The sequence below is a fragment of the Orcinus orca genome, chromosome 9, assembly GCF_937001465.1.
Source record: "Orcinus orca chromosome 9, mOrcOrc1.1, whole genome shotgun sequence".
Lineage (NCBI taxonomy): Eukaryota > Metazoa > Chordata > Mammalia > Artiodactyla > Delphinidae > Orcinus > Orcinus orca.
Window position 1 is genome coordinate 3,734,389 of NC_064567.1, and position 20,163 is coordinate 3,754,551.

Consider the following 20,163-nt stretch of genomic DNA (forward strand, 5'->3'; position numbering starts at 1 on the left):
GAGCGCCAGTGGGTGTTGGAGGGCATGGAAACTCTGCCTGATTTTGTGAAGGGCCTTCAGGTGGGTTTTCTGAGCCTGGGTCTAGGATGTCACCAGGCGTGGAAGGTCCCCGCTCAGCGTCGGGATCACAGATCCCCGGAGCCGGAGCATCTCCGTACCAGAGCCTGGCACTACGTCTGGCTTCCTGCCCCCAGGCCTGAATGCCACCAAGAAAGCACCAACCCCTGCTTCGTCACACACGCTACCAAGGTGCGTGCCCCCAATCTCCACATCCACTCTTACAGCAGAGCCAACTCCAGGGCTCCCCTGTTCCCATGTTGAGTCTGTGCTCACAGACTCTCCTCTCCAGGCCCCTGACACGGCCCCTGCATCCACCCCCTCCCCTGCACCCGTTCCCCCCCATCCACACCAGCCTCATGTCCATCCCATCGGTGGTCCAGAGGTCCAGGTCCCCTGCAGGTAAAGCGTTCACCTCTCCCTGGGTGACAGGCTGGTTCCGTCTTACCCTTTGGTCTCGGTTCATGGGGCATCTTCTCAGAGAAGGGACCTCCCAACCGCCCTCCCCCTCCAATCAAAGGGCTCTCCCACCCAAAGTCACTCTTCAGGCACCTGCTGAAAGTCACCATCACTTGATCGTTACTTTTTTCTCATTCATCTCCCACCTCCTACAGCGACGGGAACACAAACTGAACGAATGACTAGGGAATCGCCAGCACCCAGCCCGCTACAGGGAACACAGCAGGATGCCTCCAAGATTATACGTCGTATAAGAAGGTCAAAGAAAAGGACTCTGCGGAGTAGGAAGAGCTCCGTGTCGGGGGCCCCCGACACCGCTCAGGGCTTGGTCCTCACGGCCGACGCTAAGAGGTGGCTATAGGGCAAAAGCACACATGACGGTGGGGTTTTGTTCTTCCCTTTGTGGCAATGGCCACAATGGTTAATATATGTTTAATGGTGTTTGTTTGACCTTTAGTCAGAATACAAATCACATCTCTCCTGTCCACCCCTGAAAAGCCACTGTCCACCAGCGTGTTCAATAAACGCACACCGAGGAGGTGATGCCTCTCGAACCCTAAAAAGCAGCTGGAGATGCAGAGCCGACCAGTCTCTCTGTTCCTGTTCTGAAGGGAGTGAGCCCCTACCAGGGAAGACACACCGGCATAAAAACATGCCTTGTACAACAGAAACAGCTTAAAGGGTGATATGCTCTGGGAGCAAAGGAGGAACTCCCTGATTGAGCCTGGGTTGCTCACGATGTTTTCTGAACGAAATTATCTCCGAGTGAGTCCCCAGGACGGGCAAACACAGAGTGAGATGTTCCCATCTCTCTTCTTCAGGGGCAGCACAAATGGAACGTGCAGAGGCACAGACCCGCGGGAGCTTCGGATGTTCGGGGGTGTATGGGATCGATAGGTAGCTGGATCTCCAGGTGCCTGTGAGGGAGGGGCGAAGGTAACATCGGGAAGGGAGTCGGCCACGTGCCGAAGAACAAAGGGCCTGTGGTGAGCAATGAGGACTCATCCTGGAGACTCAGCCTCTGGAAACTACGAGTGCAGAGGACCTCAACCTAGGACCTGGTCTTTGCTGGGCTGTCCTGAGCAAGGGCTGAGTGTCGCTCGTAGGCACGCCCCTGTCGCACTGAATCAGAGCTGAGGCCCAGCCACTGACGGACTGGCCAGGACCGGGACGCCCAGAGGTAGAGGCTCCTTTGCTTAGATCCCCTCTCGCATTGGATTTTCTGGCCAACCGTCTCCGTGTGAATGATCAAACAAGGAGGGGGCAGTGACCCATCACCTGGGCCTCACCCCCCGACTTGCCTTCTTTTATACAAGTACTTCTGACTCATTAGATCATTCGTCAGGGAAGAAGGGTGATCTTCTTTTGGGTGTTTATCCCCATTCTTGATTATGCTTGGAATGCATTATTCATAGGTTAAGAGCTACAACATATAGAAGCAGATAAATGTCCAGCAGGGACCCGGAGGCATCTGTAAAAGCAGAAAGATCCCTGAGGAAAGTCCCAAATGCGTCCCCTATCAAAGCCGCCAAATAAATTCACGGTAGCAGCCTGTTCCAGAGGTCACAGGAGCTTTGCAATATGAATACTGTGCCTTCAGAGTCATCACAACACACTCACTGGTGTCACTAAAGCAGGTTCCCCCCCGGGCACCGCACCTGACTTTGACAGAATGTGGAAGGAAGAGCTCATTATTCCTCCCCGGCCACACATCATGCGTGTCCAATTTTCCTAGCCACCGACAAGTGATCTCCATAAAATATGACTAAATTGTCCAGGAAGCAACATTTCTCAAGGTCTAGCCGACAAATATCAAGAAAACACAACCCCTTCCTTGCCCTTCCAGCCAGGTGCCTTTGCGAACTGTCATCCATCAGCTGGAGTGATGGAAATCCATGCGGAGGGGCAGACCCAGCATGAGGAAACTGTGATTCTAGGAAGGCAAGGCAATATGGAATCTCTAAGGCCACATGGTCGTGTAGGGGCCAACGGAGGGACAAACAGGACGGTCAATGCACTGGGCAAGCAACATACTGAAACTCAGAGAGGAAGGAGGCGGGGTGGTGGGAGCTCTGCAAACCCCAGGATGAGAGGCAAGATGTTTAAATCCCCGGCATTACAAACGCTTTCCCCCATATGGTCAATTAGGTCCTCATGCAGATGTTTACGGAGTGAATGCGTGAATGAATGAAGGGGTAAGCAGCAGGGTGAGAACCAAAGTGTTCAAATTCTTTACACACAGCTCCCAAGCAATGTCCCAATCATGAACTCTAATGACATCTTCTGACCGCACATTTCTGGCCTTTGTTTTACAGCAACCGTTGCTGATCACTGTCTTATCTGCTTTGCCCTCGTCCTTTTGCTCTTACATCCTCCCATCTAAGCATCTCGTTTTGTTTAATTCTTCTCCTTCCACTGTTTGGAGTTATACCTGTGTGTGCTGAAAGAAAAGAAAAGGAAAGAAGGAAGGAGCAGAGGACGGGGTGGGAGGGAAGAGAGAAGAAGAGAAAGAATGAAGTTACTAACACGTCCTGAGCTCCGGCTGGGCGGGGACACAAAAAGGCAGTTTTGTTCTTTTTGATTTTTCTGGACCACATAGAAAACTACGCAGACTTTTTTTTTTTTTTTTTTTGCAGGACGCGGGCCTCTCACTGTTGTGGCCTCTCCCGTTGCGGAGCACAGGCTCCGGACGCGCAGGCTCAGCGGCCATGGCTCACGGGCCCAGCCGCTCCGCGGCATGTGGGATCCTCCCGGACCGGGGCACGAACCCGTGTCCCCTGCGTCGGCAGGCGGACTCTCCACCACTGCGCCACCAGGGAAGCCCCTACGCAGACAATTCTTAATACAGAGTTATGTGTTGTGGTAGAAATAAGCACAGGATGTTACTGGGCTCACAGGATGAACAATTAATCTGAATTCGAAGTACCAGAGGAAGGAAAGGACACCCAAACTGAGACCTGAAGGATGGGCAGGATGTGCCTTGTGATGGGGGAAGGGTAGGCGGAGATTCAGCTAAGCAGCCAGGGGGTACGAAGACCCAGCGATAAGAGATGGCAGAAGAGGTAAACACGCAAGCGCCCATAACACAACCAGACATGCTCTCACAAGGATGACTACAGTGCTGCAGAACCAACAAGGGTAGACCAGGGATGGGTCCCGATGGAGGGCCAAGCACAAGGCGGAAAGGTAGCAGGAGCCACGGTGGGCTTCGCGGAGGCTGGAGAAGCTGTGTGCTGAAGACCCAGCAGGCTTTCTGTCGACCAGTGAGCAGAGGCAGGAGGGAAAGTCCGTGTCAGAGAAAGCAGATAATCATCAACAGAGAAACAAAGGCTTGACTTGCCTACTCTGCCTCGGAATCCCACCGACTGGGTCTCGAGTCACTCGCTGGGTATGCTGAGTGATGAGGCTGTGAAGGGACACTGGGGCCAGATAATGACCACTAGACCACTCCAGGGAACGCAAGGTGATTCTGTCACCAAACAGCAACTGCTAAAAGTCTAGTCTAATTCAGTTGAAACGCTCCCCTGAAATCTAGACTCATCCGCTGACATGAAGACTCAACAGTATCTCAGAAATGTACAGTCCCAAACCTACCCCCAAACCTGGTCCTGCCACAGTGTCCTCATCTCAGAAAATGGCAATTCCATACTTCCAGGGCCACAGCCAAAAACATGACTTCTATATTCCCTCGGACCCCTCCCCCCACCCCATGGAATCTGTCAGCAAATCTTGGCAAGTTTAGTTACAAAATTTATCCTCAATACGGCCACTGCCAAAACCTTGGGAAAGTCACCACCAAATCTTGCCTAGATTCCTAACCATCACCCTTCTCCCAGGGTACCAGAGGGATCTCAGTAAATACTTGTCAGATTAGATCCCTCTTCCCTCCCACTCTGCAGCAGCTGCGGATTCACTCTGGTTAAAGGCAAATCCCTTAAATAATGGCCCAAAAGACATGACCTGATCAGGATCCTCCTCGTGCCCCTGACCTTCATCCAGCCATGATGGCCTCCTTGATGTTCTTGTAATAGAACAGACCCTGCTGGCCTCAGGACCTTTGCACATGCTCTGCTCTATTCTTGGAATTGTCTCCCCTCATGGAGCCCACGGTTCGCTCTCTTGCTTTATTCCGCTCTTCGGGCAAATGTCAGCTTCTCAGTGCGACTTCCTTGGCCAAACTTTTTATAATTTTGAGCCATGCCTCTCAAACCCCCTATATTCTTTCCTTATTTTTTCCCTTAGAATGCATCACCAGATAATATACAATAATTTTTACTGAATTACTTTTTTGTTTCTTTGTTTGTTTTTTGGTTTCTACCTATTAGACTATAAGCCCAATGAAGGCAAGGATTTTGGTTGTTCACTGCTGTACCCAAGCGATTAATGTAGTGTCTGGCACATACTGAGGACTCAGTATTTACTGATGAATAAACGGCTTCTTTTATCGCTAACATAAGTTGATATTGCTATAATTTGTAGACAGGCAGATAATGGAGTAGATTGTTTTCCATTCTCCTCTGAGTCAAATAAGCCCCTCCCTTACAGGCAGCAAACTTCTACTTTATTTCACTGGATATACATGTTACTCTGTGCAAAGATGTGCTTCTGTCTCGCCGTTCTCCCTAATCATCGTAACTCTTTCGTCTATATCGGTATATTAGAACAAGTGCTGATGTAAGTGTTTGCAAAGCAAACCTAAAAGCTGTTTACAGTTTCTCTCTATGCGTCCAGCCTTGCACGATTTACTTTCCGAGTGCAGAATGAGTTTAGAGGCTTGTTTTGTTTATACACATGCTGAGAAGTGGACAAGTTTACTGGTGCAAGTGGCATTACCAATTCCCTGTGAGGAAAAGCTAAGGAACTATATACATCACTGCCCAATGAAGCAGCCTAGCGGTGGTTCCCATGACAGGGCCGACCTTCTCCTTCTCCTTCTTGAGCTGGATGGCGAGATGCAGGTGAACTACAGACATCGGCTGTCTTTCTACCCTCAGCATCGCAAAGACGGAGGAGACCCATGCTGTGGTAAACTGAGCCGCTCTTCCTGGAGCCGAACGCCCTAAGCGAGAGGTAGGCAGCGCCCCCTAGAGGTGTGTCCCCAGAACACGGTACGTTAGCAAGGCCACGTCTGTGTTACTGCTCAGAACCCACCAGACACCAGCACCTCGAACGACTTACCTAAACTTCAGTCCTGCTTAACTGAACCTCCTGAAACTTCGTGGTGATTTTAAAAGTATGACCACCAATTCTCTGAGATCTCTACTTTCAAGAGGTGGCGACTCGTGCGTGGCCTGGAGCTTGTGACTTCTTTCCAATGAATAAGGACAAGTGACCGAGAACAACTTTGGGCACTAGGTCATCAAAAAGCACTGCACTTCTGTCTTGGTCAGTCTCTCCCCTCGTCCCCCTCACCTCTCTCCGATCTCTTATCCTGGAAGAAGCCAGATGCCACGTCATGAGGAAGGGCCCCCGTGATCCCCAACGGAGGCCCCCTGATGACAGCCATGTGGATGGGCTTAAAATGGGGATTCCCCCCACCCAGGATCCACCCACCCACCCCAGTCGGGCCTTCAGAACGTGCTGCCCGTCCAGCATCTGGGCTGTTCGCTCCTCCCAGCTAAACTTTCAAATTCCTGGTCTCCAGACACTGTGAAAGAATAAATGCTTGTTTTTTTTTAAGTAACTAAGTACTGGGGTAATTTGTCACAGCTCCGTGACTATCTAACTCAATCTTCAAATAGAGATAGTGCTATATTTTAAAAACATAATCATTCTGCTAAGCACAATCATCTAGTTCACAGAGGAACTTGATTGGTGCATTAAATGCAGTTTTATATTTCAACGTTTAGCGAGCACGTCCTGGGCCGGAAGCATCCTGCTAAGGCAGCCTGGAGCTATGGAGTTGACCTGCATGTGGTCCTGCGCCCAAAGTGCTTACAACAGAGCGGGAGAGTGGAGGTGTGCCTCTGCACAGGGCTTTCTGGATGAATGACTGCAGTTATCACTGCTGTTCTGTTGCTGCTGTCAGACACCACCCCTTCTCTCCCGGGAGACCAAAGTGAGCCCACCTCTGCAGGTGTCTTTAGGGTGGGAGCTCGTGAGAGGCCTGCTAGGAGGCTGAGCGGCTGTCTGCAAGTGGGGAATGACTGGCTGGTTCCAGGGAAGTGTACCTGGAGCCAACAGAGGGCCATGAAGGGAAGGGTCACATCACGTGGAAAATGGACAAGACTCCTAAGAGGCCAGAGGGGAAAGGCTTGGCATTCCCTGGGGCGAGCCACGGATGCGGAGGCCTGTAGCTGTGGTAGAATCATCATCTCTGGACCCACCCCATCACTTCCACCCAAGGAGGGCGGCGTACTGTGAAACCCTCACGAACCATCACATCCTCTCAGAGGTGACCTGCTTCCCAAGCCAGTCTTGCCATAGAACCATAACTACGGATACCTGCTTGTTTGTCTTTTCAATTAAGTATGTTGGGGTTCTTCGGGGGGGGGGGGTGTTATAAATGTAACTGATGCTTACCGTAAAGTATCTGTAAGAACACAGAGTAAAACAGAATTACTATTTAATCATAATCTCACCCTCAGGGACAGCCAGGATCAGAGAGTCACTATGTTATTTTTTCCCAGTATTTTTACGATATTTGGACTCTAGCTTCAGATTCTATTTCCCCACTGTTTTCACTGACTGTTGTAATATAGAGATTTTCTTCTGTAATGAACAATGCTTCCAAGATGTGATTTTAAGGATGACATAATATTTTATTATACGGATAGAGCACAAATACCAAGGGTTACCGTATTTTCCTTTGAAATCCACCAAGCGCAAATGATTGCCCCGTAGTAATTCACCCACGTTAACGATTTCATTCTGCCAACTTGCTTAACAGATACACAGATATTCTTATATAAACACCCGATGTTGGTGTTCAATTCTCATCATTTTCTAGAACTAGAAGTACCGGGTCAATAATCAGAGAACCCGATCAAGTCATTCAAGTCTCTGGGAATTTTTCTTTTCTGTCAAAGGTGGGTATGAAATGATTTATAACTTTTCACTCAAATACATACAACTGAATTGATCTCATGGTGCATAAACTTCCGTGCACACAGAATGGCACAGTGAGGCTTTGACCCAAATCCCTTTCACTTTCCACCACACCCCTGCCTTCTCATTCTATTTAATATACGTGTCATTAAAGGTCTCTGGAGAAGCTTTAACTATCACCTCTGACTTCAGAACAACCTCCGCCGTAACCAGGGAAACCTCAAGCAGCACCCCGAGGCAGCCGGGGGTTCCACCTGTCTGCACTCACCCTAACCCTAACCTGGGAAGTAGGGGACTGGTCCAGGGGATGTACTGCTGGGGTGAATCACTCCCTGACTCCCTGGTAAATCTGCTTCCACGTGCTGTTCTCTAACCATCTCTCTCCTCTGTTGCTGAAAACAACCTGCCACTACAGCGGACCTTTCGGACGGAGCCAGACACACCAGAGAAAAACAGAGCATCATCAGAGGGGCTCGGGGACAGGCGAGGGCTGCCTTCCAGGAAAAGACGTTGTGAGGAACCCTTATTTCCCCTCAAGGTAGTGTCTCTTACTTTGGCTCCTATCAAGTTGGGGGTTTCTTGGAGGACAGGTGACCACACAGGTGCTGAGGGTTCCCCTTCCACTGTTTTTCTATTATTTAATGAGAATTGACTATGAATTTGAAAACATATATATATTATTTAAGAACGAAGAGGCTGTTCTTTGCTCTGATTCTCCAAGTGGAGAATCTCGCCAAGTGGAGAGATTCAAAAGTAAAAGGTTGGTGAGCCCCCCTCACTCAGGATGCGTTTCAATCTTGTGCCATCACTCCTGGCAAGCTGTTATGGAAAAGCCTTCTTACCAGATGATACATCCTGAATTTCTGCCACAGGCTCAGGTAACGAAGGCGTATCCCACACCCATGAGAAAGTGTGGACCTTAGATCCCAAAGCCCCGTTCCCGACTCTGGTCTTGGGTGTGTGATTTAAGCAGTGGGGGCCTTGGTCTCCTCACCCACAGGTTTGCAACATGGGAGTTATCTTTAGACTCGTAGAGATGAATGAACGTCTAAATCACTTAATGCCACGCCTGACACATGAAAGGCCCGTTCTCTCCCCTCCACGGGGAGAGACGACAGACACAGGCCAGTCCTGGGCCAGCTCACTCTCACTGGAATTGTGTTTCCATCAGAACGGACTCAGAATGGAGCTGCCCTTGAAGTCCTGGCGGATTTCGACAGGTCAAGAGAGGTGAGGGAGTCCTCTCTGAGGGAGGAAGGATGCCCTATTGAACAGAGGTCCCTGTGGGTGAGGTTGTGAGGACATCACCCTCATGGGTCCTGCCACCAACTCACCCTCAACCAGGAGGTCCCCTGCAGGAAGGCCACAGGCTGGGTCACACGGCATCTCCCTGCCTGGTGGCGTGGCTGGTGGGGGTGTCAGAAGTCAGCCACACGGGGATACTGCTGACCCCAGAAGATGACCTTGACAAAGACCCACCCACAAGCAGCTTGTCTGCTTCCCCCAGGGGACGGTACAGCACCAGGATTTCACACCCCCTCCAGCTCTACCAAGTCCTCTCAGCCACACTCCCTTCTCCACATCCCCGAGATCATTATAAAAATAATTCACAACACAGAGCCCAAATCCTTATTTCCGGATAACACGAGCAGAAACACACAGTTTTCCTGAGAACCGAACTGAGCCCCACCGACTGTGCAATGCGACAGCAAGTCAGGGGAAATCGCACGTGAGCAGAAAACCCTTCCGGGCCGACATCTCCTCCAGAAGAAGTCACCTGCCTGCAGGGCAGCCGTCCGGCTGAGCTGCATTTTGATGGCAACGTCCCCCTCGGCCCTCCCCAGCTTAAATCAAGGTTTATGGATTTGTATTCCAAAACATTCCAGGAAAATGCACACTAACAGGCCAGAGAATGACCCTGCATCTACTTTGATGCAAATGGCCCATTCCTCAAGGAGGACTCCTCTAAAGGGATTATATATAGGTATATAAATACAAACATTTACATTATATACAGATTTATATATATAAATTATATATATAGATATTATATATATAGCTAGATATTATATATATAATTATTCTGTCTTTTCAACATTCTCATCCCCAGAATCTCATTTTCCAGACCTAGAAACTGCTTGGGATAAACTCATTCTTTCATGCCAAGAGGAATGAAAGGAAATGACCTTGGCCAAAGCATGAAGAGCACTTTAATATGAAACACAATGAGATGGGGAAAATTGAGCTAGGAGTTAGGAGGGTCTCATGCTACCCAGCTGTGTGAATTTAGGCCAATGACATAAAAAATCTGAGCTACAAACTTCCTCGCCTCTAAATTAAAGGACATTAAACTTTAGTGTGTACCTCAGTTTCGCCATCCGTTAAACGGGGACAGTTATCTCTAATTCACAGGATTGTCAATAATTGTCATTAAGGAGAGTAATCCATGCAGAGCTCCTAGAACAATCCTGGAAACGGTGTAAAAAAAAAATCAGGAAACAGAAACGTCAATTAAACAGAGCGGGGAGACCAGCAGGGGGAGCTCTCAGGTCCTGCGACAACAGCAGAGGCCAGTCAGGAAGAAGAAAGCCCCCTGTTCTTTCCCGGCCAGGACTCCGCCCATAAAAAGCCACGGACTCTGTTTGCTGCCTCCTCCCCACTTCCTCTTCCCCTGTATAAGAGCGTCCTCCTTCCTGTGCCCTGCTGGGATCTGCGTGTGACTTGCCACGGTTACAGACCCTGAATTGCAGTTCTCTGCTGATCCCACACAAACCCATGTTTGCTGAGAAAATACCTGGCAGTCTGTTTATTTCAGGTCAGTATCAAGCTGTAAGTAATCACAAAAATGATGACGATGATAGCAACTACGCTACGGCTGCTGTGAAATACACTGAAAGCGGTATCACCTGGGTATTAAGAGAAGGATCCGTCTGTGGCAAAATCGCAAGGGCGAACACCCCCTCCCCTCTTCCACACACTTCCACCGTCCTTTGCCATGACACCCCTTTGCCTGGGAGTTACCCAAAGCAGGATCAGAAGGGGGAAACGAGCCTCTGCTAAACTCATTCACACTATCCTGTAAATCCAAGAGGCCCAAAGAGAGAGAGAACAGGGGACCCTGACGTGGGATCTGACGGACTTGAAACAGGACGTGCTTTCCCGCGTTAACAGCTGTGTGGTGTCCTCAAATCTCAACGAAAGGATAATCGCCCTCTTTACTGATGCTGAGTGCCGGGCCTGAAAATACTATGTTCGGAAGAGACAGAAAGAGAAGAGTGGTTCCCCTGCACTCAAGACAGAACAAGGCACCGCTGTCTACAGAGTGGCCAGCCAGCCTGCTACGTTTTTGGTTTCAGCAGAAACTGAGTGATTATAAGATGAGAAGAGATGGGCAGGAGGTGCGCCCGGAAAGGGAGACCGTGCGGAACAAGTTTCCCCACAGAGGACCTGTGGCGTCTGTCTGGCCAAAATTCTAATTATGAGGAACCATCAGACAAATCACATTGATGGGCATGGTACAAAAGAACTCAAAACTGTAAAGGTCATGAAAGATAAGAAAGACAGATGGGGGAAACGGTCCAGCTGAAAGGAGATTAAAGAAACAACAACTAAATACACCAGTGAACCTGGATTGGATCCTGGAACAGAGGGAACCATGGATACCAGGAGCAGCACCACCATGGAAGAACTGAAATTAGCCTACTGATGGTGGATCAGATGATACTGTATCGACTGTAAACATCCTGATTTGGGGAATTGCACTGTGCCTCTGCCCCCCCTTCTTACGAAATTTACAACTAAACACTCTGGTCTCAGTTAAGTCCCCCAGCAAAGAAGCACATGGAACCTTACCCACATAAACCTTATTGGAAGCACTGTGATGCCCCCAAGTTGGACAGGCCTGGGACCCACCCGGCACGGTGGTTCTCAGCTTCTGTGTCACAGCATTTGATAGCTGTGCAGTGCGCTGTACCGAATCTCCTTCTAGTAATGATTAAAGTAATGATTAAAGTAATGATTCTGTAAATAGTTTATTTTTAAAATACGTCAGAAAGGATGAAGGGTTATCCCTATAATAGCATCACCGTCACCCTCATTTCCTTGCATTTCAATTCGATTTCTTGAGCGGGGTGGAGTTTTAGGGAGTGCATGGGACCTGCCCTCGGAATGAACTGGCTGTGAGGAGGTGTCTGTCCAGTGCAGCCAGGACCAGCTGATTAGGAGGGAGGACGGAAGACAGGTGGACTGAGCACCTACCGTGCGTGAGGCCCTGCCCTTGATGCTCTGTATTTGTTGTCTCACTGGATACCCCAAGTGGCATTTTAAGACGATTATCCTTACTGTCTCCATTTTATTTAGGTGAATCTTGAGGGGACTAGTGAGTCCAGCATATAGCTGGAAAGTGACAGTACTGGGATTTGGGCCAAACTTACCTGATTCTAAAATTCCTCTTCTTTTGCAAGACACGGCACTGCCTCTGTCGGGGCAGGAATACCACCCCTCCCCCCCAACCCCAGTACCTCCAGTAACTGCATACCAGTCTATCTGAACGCCTTGAATGAAAGAACAATCAGTTCCTGGGGACATCACTCACATTCTGGTTTCTCAACAGTTCTGATTAAAATGTTGTACTTAACGCTGCGCTAAAACCTACTCTTTTTACATTCCTTCTGTTAGTCTGAGGTAAGGTCTCTTGAGCCCCTGTTGAGAAATCCAATCCGTGTGAACCTGACTGGCTACCAGCGCCCAGGTAAACGTTGTTTCTGGGGGTACCTGTGAGAGTGTTTCCAGACAAGACGCGCATTTGCATCGGTGGCCTTGGTAGACTAGATGGCCCTCCCCGCGGCAGGTGGCCACCATCCCATCTGCTGAGGGCTGAAGAGAGCAAAAGTCACAGGAACCCGCCCTCTTCTTCTGCCTCACTGTTGAGATGGGACGTCTCATCTCATCCTTTCCTGCCCTCAGAATGGGACTCACACCATCAGCTCCCCTGGTTCTCAGGCGTTTGGACTCAGACTGAATTACACCCCCGGCCGTCATGAGGCCTCCAGTTTGCAGACAGGAGGTCGTGGTGATTCACCAGAGCTCACAAGACTCACCCTTCTCTTCCCTTCTTTAATCACACGAGAGCCAGTACAGAATTAACGCCAAGGCAAAATACACCTGTAACCCTCCCACACACTCTGTCCATCAAGCCATGTTTTCCTCCCCCATCACTCATGCTTCAAAGTCCTCCCGTGCCCGGAATGTCTCCCCAAGTTGTCCAAACGTGCTCACCCTTGGTCTCTCTGAGATTCTGATTCACTATGAGATTCCCATATTTATACTCACTGCATCTCAATCTGTCTCATATCACCTGGATTCCAGGTTCTCGGGGACAAGAAATCACAGAGACTCTATGTATCTATTTCCAAATAACTCGCACAATGCAATGTTCTCTTAAAGCTTTAATCAAAGATCTGTATTTTGCTTTGCTTAGCAACAAATGCTAAGCAGAATATGAAAGTTAGAATAGAAAGCCATGCACAAATAGAGACACAGATGTAGAGAACAAACTTACGGACACAAAGCGGGGAAAGTGGTGGGGGGCGGTGGTGGTGGGATGAATTGGGAGATTGGGATTGACATGTATACACTGATGTGTATAAAATGGATGACGAATAAGAACCTGCTGTATAAAACGTGAATAAAATAAAAGAAAATTCAAAAAAAAAGAATAGAAAGCCATGGCTTTTTTTTTTAACTTTCTGATTTTTAACTATGCCATACATTGAGGCCAGTTTCTCAATTCCTCTCTGCTTTAACTTATGTAACGAAACAATGTAATTAAATCTAATTAAACAACACAGTTCTGGAGAAGAGGAAGTACATCACAGAACATGTCCTAGTCATTCAGCAAACTCTGAAAGCTCACTTAGGAGGTAGCATTTGATAAAAATGATAGAAATTAAAAGGAGATGTAAAATGCCCATGATTTCGTTGGCAAGACACAGTGAAGACTAATCACTATATAAGAGATGCCACGAAGGTCATTTGGGTCAAGTTGACAAGAAGAAGAGAAGAGGTGGACCCTGTGAAATATCTGGGAAGGCTTCAGAGTGGGGAAGGGGCATGCCTGGGGATGGGAAGGAATGTTAGAATTTGGATAAAATGAAATATGAAAGAACATTCCAGACAGAGAAATATTATCAACCCAGTGTGAAATGAGTCAGAACTCCTAAATGCCTGTCCATGGGTCGCTTGTCCTTAAGACATTGTCTCAACTGGTGGTAAAATTTTAAAAAGAGAGAGAGAGATAATGTGTGTTTTGTAAATATAAGGTTTTTTTCCATTTAAAACCACGGTATTTATTCGGAAAATATGTTCTTCCTGCATGCTTTTTTATGTTAAAATGCCCTTTATTTTATAAAATTATGGTGATGAAAGACAGCAATTTGGGTTTCTTTTCCAGTCAGCTCATCAGGAACCGGTTGGCAATGCCAGGTGAGGTCTACACTCCCATAGAGTCTGGAAAGCACTCCGGGGGCCCCAGGGCTGGGGGCTGGGGGCGGAGGGCATTCATGGAGCTGGGTCTTTGGACGTGGAAGCTGGAAAGGCAGGGTGGGAGGAAGCTGGGGGCCGGGCTCTGAAGAGCTGGACCGAGCTTTCCCCTTCACTCCAGGATTACAGAAATGCTTTTGAGAAGGGCGTCCATGATGACAAAGGAGTTTGGGAGAAACCCACGGTCTCCTTGGAAGACATCACTTTCACATAAATCTCACTGATGACCCTCGTAAGTCAAACAAATAGGTTTAGACAAAACAAATGTGTTTTGTCTGTTCCGTGTTATCTTTCCCATTTTCCTCCTGTGAGATGGAACCAGCCTCCCTCTCCACCCTCATCAAAGGGTCCAACCCAAGCCCCCGCTCCCTTTGCACTTCCTCTGGTGCTTCAAAGAGCCCTGCACTTGGTTACAAGGTTAAAGGTTCGACTCCACCATATCTTCTGTGATAAGATGCAGTTCCGCCAACTTCACGTGGGAGAGAATCAGGTGACGCATCTTTTACAAGGTACAGAAAGTCACACCATGAACTCAAGCACTGTGTTAATTACAGCACGTCTCTTCCTCGGAACACAGCCCGTTCTCAGTCCTGGCTCCTGGGGTCCAGGTAAACTGCCCAGTGTGTGAGGCTGCATATCTCCCATCCCCACCCCATCCCTCCAAACCTCTGACTGAAGAACCTCAGGCCAGTCTGAATGGAGGAAGCTAACCGGCCCGGGAAAAAGGAAAGGCTGGAGGGGCTGCCGACACCTGGACTGTCACCGATGGGAAGATGCCTGCGTGACTGGAGAGAAAAGATTAGGTGTATTGCTTATTCTCTCCTTCACTGAAAACTTCCCAAGCCAAATCCTTGAGATGTTATACAGATATCCATCTACGCCTGGATCTTAGAAAACCTGAAGACAAACAGTGCTCAGAATTTTGAGCTGTGGCTTTGAGTATTAGAAAAAGAGGGAGAGAGAGGAAGGGGGGCTGATGGAGACCTGGGTGATAGAAACCAAAGACTGAGAGCTGGGGAAGGAGGCTGGGGACGTTATCTCCTCCAGAAGGTCCGTGTTTATAGACCTCTCTCTCCACTTCCCGGCACCTAAAGAGAGATGAGCAGAGGGTGTTTATTCAGAGCCTACCTACCTGAGCGACTGGGCTGTTTCTCCTCCAAGGAGGGCCTCCTGGGCCCCACTGCTCAGAGTAGGTAGGAAGAATCAGATCAGTGCAGCAGCTGACTACACTGGGGAGAGGCACGAAACTAACCAACCCTTCGCTGTTCAAACTAGCCGGTCACAAATACACACGTGGCAAAATCCTCAACAGACAGGAGCTTTTCATCTCAGGGCTCTTCCTCCCCGGGTTTGTGGAGGTTAGTCCTCATGAAGCAGGAGTTCTGATGGCAGCAAGACCAGGCCTGAGCAAAGTGGATTAGATCAACGTTCGATCGTGAGCTGAGCTGGGGAGGGAGTGCCAGCCTTGGGTGGCCTGCCTGGGTTGGGCACATCCTGCCCGTCTCTCCACTTACAGGAGCAGAGCACGTGCTATTCTTTCCCTTCCCCAGCTTCCTGCCCGCCCCTCCTCTCTGGAATCACCGGGATGTGAACGCCCACTGGATGACTCCAAAAGTTCTTCTCTCCATCCTATGAACTCGGTATGCAACACCGGATCAACTTCCCAAACGCCCCGGGATTCACTTTTCTCCTCTATCCATTTGGAAGTACTGAGAATATCAAAACTAGCCCTACAACAAAACTGCAGTGAAGATGAACGTAGAAGAGAGAAAAAGGACTCTTTGCAGAGTTCTACGATCCAAGCAGGTGCTAAGTGTACACGGACTAAGGTTCGTTCACTCCTTCATTCTTTCAGTGCTAATCCAGGGTCAGAGGATCTTTGGGGGGTTGGGTTCCCACTCTGACAGCACCCTCCCCATGAGACAGTCAGTCAGTTACCTGCTGTGCCGCTCCATCTGCACCTGCAGAGGAAGGTCTGTGCTGTGTGGACAGGCTCCAAGGGGCAGGCGTCGCCTGGACCCACTGTACGTCCGGGACCGCCTCTAATGTGTTTTGTGGGAAGGCCACACCTCGAGCTGATTTCTAATATGAGGTGATGGGGAGCCCTGTCCAGGAAAGGTGACCCCAGGAAGGCTTCAGGAACAATCTTGAAGGTAAACATCCATTTTGCGGTACGTGTACCAAACTACTGCAGGATACAGGACGTGCAACCATATTTGCTCACATCGCAGCTGTCACTTTCTACAACAAACTACAGCCACAGAAAGATGCATTCCCTCTCAAACTAGCAGGCCCTGAAACGCTCTTTCTGAAGGTTTTGGGGTGTCGCTCAATAGCACATCTAGCAGACCTATTTGCTTCTCTCCAGGTAGTAAGAAGTTAGTATTTGCTCCTGCCATACCCTGATTTTCACTCTTGCCTCACCGAATCCCACCACTCAGCACGCCAGAGCGCATCTTTTCTAGAATGTTCGATGGCCAGCCTATCCCATGCCACATGACTGCTCCACCCTCCAGCTTCTGCTGGCGCACGTGGTGGGGACAGTGTGATTGAGGCGGGTGGGGAAGGGAGGCAGAGAGAAGGGTGACCATATGCTCCCACTTTGCTAGTCACAGTCTAGCTTATGTCTGGCTGGTATAATGATTCATAGCACATCTGCCCTCGTAAGTGTCCCAATCAGGACACTAAGTTCCGCGGTTTTCCCCGGCACCGGGCTGAGGGGTGCTGCAGAGGCTCAAACCTTTCCAGGTTCGTGTGCACTGCTGCCCTATGCAGGAAAAGAGAGGCGCAATTTAACCGGCTGCCAAGCTCCGTGTGTCCCCAGCACGGGGTCCTCACCAGATGAGGGTCCTCCTGCTTCCAGCCCCAGCAGATGGTGCCCTTGGACCACATGCACAGCCCCCACCTCGCTCCCCGGCTTCCACGGGACGTCACGTGACGTGATGTGAGCCAAGGGTCGGGCAGCAGGAACCCAGCAGTGAAGGCAGGTGTCCACGTCCCAGCCCCTCCCTGCGGGGTTGCCCTCACTGCCTGCAGCCCTTCTCCCTCTGGCTTCTGATGACAGTCCTCCCACTTGTCCCGTCTACCTGGGGTGGCAAGGGACCCAGCGTCCTGCACCATCCCTTGTGGCCCTCCTGCACCCTACGCCCACTTCGTGCCTTTGAGAAACTCTCCTGGATCGCCCTGCTGTGGGTGCCCCGTCTGTCACCTCCGGGACCCTGACGGATGAGCCACATCACAGCGCCTGGCACTTTCTCCAGGTCTTACGCCGGCGGCACAGGAACCAAGCTACCTTGAGCGATGCTGGATGTGACTGTGGTCTGTGGGGAGGGTAGTGGAGGGCGCAGGGGGGAGGGGAGCGCTGGATCGTCAGGGCAACAGGAGCCACGTCGCGGGGACAAGGCGCTCCTGACCCACCATCAGAGAAGCTGCTGCTGTCACGGATCCCCGTGCCAGCCTCGGACCCTGAAGCCACCAACACACGCCCATCTCAGCCTCCAGTCCCCGCCCACATTTTCCCAGCCCCACCCTCCACCCCGCCACGTGGGTCTCCTTCTCCACCCTCCGTGGGCCACGCTTCTGCCTCTCACTGGGTACTACCCTGTCCCCGTCCTGCAATCACCCATGCCTACCTTCTCCAGAACCCTGTCAATGGAGAATTCAGCCTCCACCAGCCTCCTCATTTTAAGCCTTCTTTTCTAAGCCGTGTTCATTCTCCCTTTAGTCACTAGTACTCTCCACTTGCTGACTACTTGAATTTTCTCCAAGGGCTCCCAAGAGCTGTTGGTATTTAGTCAACTGGACAGTAACCTCTTGAGACCAAGGCCACGTGACATATCTTCTTTAAAAGCAACTGCTGACTAGATGAAGGTACTTAATGAATAGCTGTTAGTTGGCCTTTAAGGACAGCTACCCTCAAAACAGCTTCCGGGGCAATTTTGCGGGGCGCGCAATTTCGTGGGAGGTGTGGACAGAGGGCCGGCACTTTGACATGGAAAGAAACTGTCTTTGTTTCCTTTGGGTTTCCAGTTAGTGTTCTGAATTTTTAAAAAGCAAGAAAACCCTTTTTCCTCCCTATAATCATTTGAAAAGGAAAACTAGAGTTTGTTTTATAAATCATTTTGGGTGAATTTCTCTCTCCAAAATTAAAGTTGAAAACCAGGTGGCTTCCTTTGATTCCAATCCTTTTCATGTTCTTCCGTGTGTCATGTGAAAGCACGGTTACCATGGCGACCACTCATTATTTTTCAGGAGTTGGCTAGATATTTTAACAACAACCAAAAAAAAAAAAAATCTCCAAATCCTTCTAGCCTCCAGATAGTCTTAATTTATATCCTATACCAGTTTCTAATTTTTACAATTCCTTAATTAAGCACTTTGCAGCAGCTTTAACAAGCCTAACCAACCTACAACTTTGTCCCTAAATGAGCTTTGGGGAATAATTCAGTCGCTTGACTTTTCCCAATATTGGTCAGAATCTAAGAGAATTTTAAATCTTTCTTACATTTTGGAGTCTTTCTCTGTCTTCAAGGTGGAAGATGTATGTAGGTTTAATGAAGCCTAAAGAGTGTGGAGTGTGTGTGTGTGTGTGTGTGTGTGTTTCTGCAGGTACCCTTCAGTTGGAGAGAATTGCAACATAAATTAAGGAAGAAAGAATTTCTTCTTTAATCATTCTACCTACATACTCTTTTTCAGAGCATTTATCATATTCTCAGCACGGTGCAAGAACCTCTAAAGGATCCAGGAGAAGCAGGTGATGCCATTCCTATCTTCAGCATAATTAATATCTGGATGGAAAAAGTATATCAAAATATTCCTTCACAATACAGAGAGATGAGACAGACAGTAAGGCCAGGAACTATTCAGATGCACATTTCAGAAATCGCAGCGATAACTAAGGGAGGAAGTGGTTGCTGTCAGCGTCTGTAAAGGAGTAACAGGAGAGTGAGATCCATGCGCTATTCGGGGGTCTCAAGGGAGAAGGTCTGCATTCTCAGCAAATGTTTCCTGAGCCCCAGTTATCTGCTAGGCAGGTGCATTTAAAGGAGGTACATCACATGACCTTTGCTCTCATGTGGTTACTGCCCAGTTGATGAAATAAAAACAACTCTTGGAGAAAAACTAAATACTCAGCAAATAAAAAGGCTTTTTTTTTTTTTTTGCGGTACGCGGGCCTCTCACTGTTGGGGCCTCTCCCGTTGCGGAGCACAGGCTCCGGACGCGCAGGCTCAGCGGCCATGGCTTACGGGCCCAGCCGCCCCGTGGCACGTGGGATCTTCCCGGACCGGGGCACGAACCCGTGTCCCCTGCATCGGCAGGCGGACTCTCCACCACTGCGCCACCAGGGAAGCCTGAAAAGGCATTTTTGAAATGAGGAGCATTTTCAGTCAGCACAAGGAGGGCAAGACTCAGCTGGCATTTCGAGTAGAGGCCGGGGGAGGGGGTCTCCATCCCAGCACCATCAGAGGCCATGTGGCTCATGGGGTCAACTCACAGAGGGATAAATCAGTGGTACTTTACTTCAGTGCATGATACTGAAAGATTTTATAAGACAATAAAGGGCCCAAGGACTAAACAAGCTAGTTACGAAGACAGAAGCTGGCTTCCTGGCCCTATACATCCTGTCTGGTTAGTATATTGTGGCAGATGCAGCTACAAAGGGAGTAGCTTCAGCTCAGTCGCCCAGTTACCACCCAGCGAAACCACCTAAAGGGATTTTACATCACCTTGGTTACACGTGAACAGCCTTAGAACCAAACATGACTCTCAACTGAAGCACACGAAATGTAGAGGTCTCGATAATTTTGTTAGGAAGGTTGTTTAAAAATATTTCATAGTGTTTCCTCCTATATGTTTGAAAATTATAGCACAGGGATAAATCTACACTGTAAACATTACATATTGAAGTTATTTCTTGGAGAGGGCGAGTTGTCTTGTTTTTCAGTCTTTCTCTGATAGGGTCCTTTGTGTTGATCACACAACTGCTCTGTTGATTTGTTTCTTTATCCAATCCATGATGTGTTCCCCACTGGGTAGCAAAGGATGCCGTCTCCAAGGCCT

The 20,163-nt window shown here is 49.2% G+C and overlaps 1 protein-coding gene across 4 annotated transcripts in view; it reads right to left on the minus strand.

The window, feature by feature from the left end:
* Positions 1-20,163, minus strand: part of DPP6 (dipeptidyl peptidase like 6) — a 1,028,806-nt gene that overhangs the window by 719,630 nt on the left and 289,013 nt on the right. The window lies entirely within an intron of this gene.